At 42.7% G+C, this 4944-nt stretch overlaps 1 non-coding gene across 1 annotated transcript; it reads left to right on the top strand.

Annotated features, from left to right (window-relative positions):
- The first annotated feature begins 1576 nt into the window (after positions 1-1576).
- Positions 1577-1765, top strand: LOC124693970. The gene has a single exon (XR_007000407.1). It is a non-coding gene; the product is annotated as a U2 spliceosomal RNA (small nuclear RNA).
- Positions 1766-4944: the final 3179 nt, after the last annotated feature.

The raw sequence follows: 4944 nt of genomic DNA, 5'->3' as shown, positions 1-4944 counted from the left end.
CAACCTTAAGGAGGAACCAGCTCCTCTGACTTTCCTCTTGCAAAGTCAGAGAGCTACAGTAACCTGACTTTGCCTGTTTTGAACCGTTGGATAGAGAATAAACGCTTCAGATCTAACACTGTAGACTGAACACTGTATCCCGGGCACTGTAGCGAAAGACTGTGGGAAAAAACACTGTACCCGGTACTGTAGAAAACACTGTACGCAAACACTGTTCCTGTCCCTGTATGGTTAGATCTGAGGCTTTTATTCGCGATCCAACGGTTCAAAACAGGCAAAGTCAGGATACTATAGCTCTCTGACTTTGCAAGAGCAAAGTCAGAGGAGCTGGTTCCCCTTAAGGAAGGTGATGTTTGCGTCTTCCAGTTTGGAGTGAAGCGAGGTTCTTTGATCGTGACGGTGCATGCCATGTGAAGTTAGTATAAAGTTATTAATATTAGGGTTGTAGCTACCTAAATATATAGGAGATGAACTGTGAGCTTATTGGGCCGGCTAAAGTTTCATTATGTGTGTTATAAATCTTATAATACATTATATTTGATTTATAATATATAAATGTGTTGGATAATCAAATTGCTCAAAAAAGCATGCGCCGAGGGACACCTTTCGATGCAAAATTTAGTCGTCGTCATTACGAGTTATGTCCGGCACCTTACCGTCCGCCGACAGCCATTGTAGGGCGGTGTTCACCAAAATGTGCCATGCCTACGCTAGCTCGGCGTATGACTAATTGCCCAAGCAAAAAAGCACCGGCTCTTTAGTTTTTGCGATGTAATTATCCCTGACGCTTTTTTCCGTGCTAGGGTGAGCGAGGCGATTACGGCGTTTAAAGCCGTCGTGGCCCTCGTGTCGTGTTGTAGTGCCGCTTTGGTAAGGTCTTCGTAGGTGGTCGATTTTCCGTGAAATCAGAGTCGATGAAGAGTGATGACGCGAAACTGTTGGACAACCTCGACAAAGACCCTCTCTTCCGGCGGCGTGTGTGTGTAATTTATGTTGTAGCCAGGGTGGATGCATGTGCCTTTGCGACTGCCTGTGTTCCATGACAGTCGGCAAGGGTATCTGTATCGATCTTCGGCTGATTTCCCATTAATTAGCTGGTCAACTCTCTTATGCTTAATTAATATTTCAAAGAAAAAAAATTACTGCAACAAACTCGTTGAACAAAAAATAACCAACAACAGAAAAGTTGTTTGGTCTATCGATTCTTTGACCAAGTTTTTTTTTGTGATCATTCTTTGACCAAGTTGCACACGTTGGAAAATCATAGTAACAAGAGGATATAGCTTGTACTAGTTGTGTTCCATGACAGGTACTCCTCACGAGAGTGACATACACGCACACACGAATCCAGTCCTACATGTCGGAGAAAGCCAGCAAAACGAAGCGGCAAAAGCAAGCCATGACAATGGGCCGTTTCGTATTGGGCCTTTTGTAGCCTGAACGAGAGGTGCACAGTGCGTGCCTGGTTGTGCAAGCGCAGCAACCTCTCCCGATCGTTTAGTCCCACCTCGCTGCCTGGGAGAGGAGAGTCGGTCGGGGAGGCTATAAAAGGAGGGGGAGGGCGGCAGGGATAATCATACCTTTCTCGGCCTTTTGGCTAAGATCAAGTGTAGTATCTGTTCTTATCAGTTTAATATCTGATATGTGGGCCATTGGTCCACAACGATATTAAATTTATTTTTTGGGGGGAGGGGCCACCACAGTAGCTTGCTGCTGGGCCTCTCAAGTGTCTCCCGGGCGTTGCCCGGTGCCTGGCGCACTCCAACCAAAGCTGAATCAAAATTTAATCCGTGTTCAAAACAAACTAAAGAAGAACTTCTCGAACCTCTGTTCAGAAGTAAGCCTGAGAAGTCCTACAGCTACAGATATGCAATATGTCGGATGAATCATAAACATCTGGACTTACCCGTACAGTCTAGGAGGAGACGATGAGGAACGCGTCGGCCGTCTTACTCCGCGCGCAGCTCACTGAGCTGGGCGCCTGCTTCCCCCAGCGAAGCCTCGGCTCGGGCGGCGCAAGGCAACTCGATCTCGAAGGCGGTGAGCGGCGGCGGAGGGGACGGTGGTCTGTCCGGGAAATCTGAGCGAGCGGACGCGAGGAAACCGGTCGGAAGGGTGAGCGTAATTTGTACTGAAATCAGATGCATTGCTGGGTTCTTCCATGGGAAGGAAGACGCATCACATTGAAGGTAGAACCACCACTCCAGTTGTTTGTGTCTGTTGTGAAACCAGGACTGCATGCTGAATTTCCTCTTGTGCCAAGTCAAATTGGACGATTTTGGATCCCGATGTACTGATAATATATTAGCTACCGGATTCTTCCCAGCACCATATCAGATATTCTCCGTCAGTAACTTGTTTGCTGAAGGTCAGAGATCCATTTGTATTGTCTCTGAAATCGCTAGAGTTAGTTTCTTTATACATTGCTGCATTTTGCACATGTATGCCGAGGAAGAACTGCAGGACTGAAGTCATTAAAACCAATGTCCGCACACTTTCTCCAAATCATATGCGATATGGAATCCTAATGACTTACAGCCAGTGAATGCAGTATGTTCCGTTACTTGCTGGATTTGTATGCACAGTCACTCACTATACAAATGGGGGCAGGTGTATCATGAGTGTTTGATCTACATAAAAGGAAGCTATGCATGTATATGTTAGTAACTTAGTATTAAATTTCTCATGTCCATCATGTTCCCTGATCAATCTTTACCGGAGTTGAAGAATTGAGCAAGTGCTGTCAAGCAAGAACCATCAGTAGCCACTGCAACAACTGGTGGCCCATCCAATCTTTTCAACCATAACGGGGAGCCATCATCCAAAAAAATTCTGTGGGAAAATTGACCCTGACATTTTGTCAGATGAACTTCAGAAATTGCTGCAGGAATTGATAAAATCAGCAACTCAAGTTGATCTGGGTTCTTTGGTATAATTGTGCTCATAAATCATGAAATTTGTATCCTTATTATGCATGTACCCAGCTGCCTTTTTCCATGATGCTGCCAGATACCAACTTAAGAACTTTTATGATATCATTATGTTTGGTCAATATCATAGAAAGTGTATGTGTGGTGTGTGCTATTGGCCACACTACCGATACATTGAATCAAAATAAGATGTTACTCCCTCCGATCCTATTTACTCGATGCTCTGTTGTGAACATAGGTAGCAATACTCACTAGAGCTCCGCGTCGATTGAATGTGATCAGAGGTAGTACATGTGTTTGAATGAAATATACATAGACGTAACTGATAGATCATGTTATTGATTGGATACAGTTATGTTGATAAATCATGTTATTGATATCCTAATTATGTGCCCAATCACCTTATCATCCTTGTCCAATGCACCATGAGGCTGTCAGATAGCAGTTTAAGAAGTTATCGCTTCACTATTGCTTGCCTTACAACTTGGAAGGTGTGATTAGTTACTGTACAGATAAACTGCACTAAAAGAAGCTGGTACATGTGTATGAGAGAATGAAATGCACATCCAAGTTGACTTTGGTTTATTTAACTGAACTTCACGGAAGATTCCACTTTCTGGAGGGGACTCTATATTTGCCTTTGAGTTGAACAACTCATGTACCCTGCTGGAGCTTGCACCCTATTAGACAGTTCCATAACGGAGTATATTTTCTGCTGGTCCTGTATTTTTGGTCATGGTGCTGTATATGCCAATCATTATAAGAACCTTTTTGTCGCATTTGTTTTTATAAGAACCTTTTATTGCCTTCCGAGGAACAAGCTAAAGTAAAAATTGTGCAGTTTTCAATACAGTTTTTCCTGAGAGAGGTACTATCGAGCAAGTTTGGCGCTCTTCTAATTGTTCTAATAGAAGTAATTGACACAACAGCTGAGATCAGAAAGGATGCTGTTGCTTACCGAGTTTACTGTATGAAAACAGAGGAGGGTTCTGATTACCTTGTTGATCACTCGGTTATCATGTATGTTACTCTAGTTTCCAATTTTCCTTTACAGTTTGATTGTGCCAACAATGTGTTATCAAGATATGTCTTCATGATAAAACGGACTTCTATCATATCATAAGGCAAATCAACCATTTGCAACCTTTAAATGTTTTGTTTAGTTTGGCAACTGTATCTTCTTTGACCTGTTACATACTTATGCAGCACTTGGTTTATTGTTAAGAGAAAATGCAGCTTGATATTTCATATTTGCTATGTTACAGTTATGCAAGAATTTGATTGGAATCATCATCCTGCTACTTTGCTACTTTATGTTCGCATAAAGCAACTGTAGGAATGGAGTATCAACTTATCTAGTGCAAAGCTACAAAAAAAAATCGTGATATATACGATACATTTTCTTGGAAGAAATCTACAATTTATTTTTTTCTAAAGCAAATCAACTAGCTATGTTCATTTAAGAAATTAAAACTTGGCCCTATTGATATGCTTTTTCCATGCTAAGTACACAATTAGTCCTTTTTTTTATAGAGAATACATCCAACAATCATAAGACAGGCATGCATGCTAGTGATACATGCTCGGGTGTGGAGGACAACAGGATGCAGATGTAAACGGGAATTGGGATTGGAACACAGAGGGTAGCAAGGCTCGCCCTCGGATGTTCGGCGGGGCTCGACCCTGAGGCTCTGAACACTCAAACGTGGAGAGTTTCTGGTTTATTGTTTTCTGATAATAACCTGTTACAGTTTACTTGTCTTCTTATATAACGGAGAGAGCCCCGTTAGGATCCTAATCAGTATAGAACTATGCGATAGTTACGGGCAATTTCGTATTCAAACTGGACTTGCTATCCTAATAGGCTTGGACTTCAATTGGCTGCCAAGTTTAGCCCTTGGCGTCTTTAGTTAGCCTTGTGCCACAGGATTACGACAGCTGCGTCGATAGGTGGTTCCCCAAAAGGAGTCCCCAACAGACCAGACCTGCGAAGCACACTAGTAAAACATAATTT

This window comes from Lolium rigidum, chromosome 2 (assembly GCF_022539505.1).
Source record: "Lolium rigidum isolate FL_2022 chromosome 2, APGP_CSIRO_Lrig_0.1, whole genome shotgun sequence".
NCBI lineage: Eukaryota > Viridiplantae > Streptophyta > Magnoliopsida > Poales > Poaceae > Lolium > Lolium rigidum.
The sequence above is the reverse complement of the archived record's forward strand: the minus strand, read 5'-3'. Positions and strand labels throughout refer to the sequence as shown.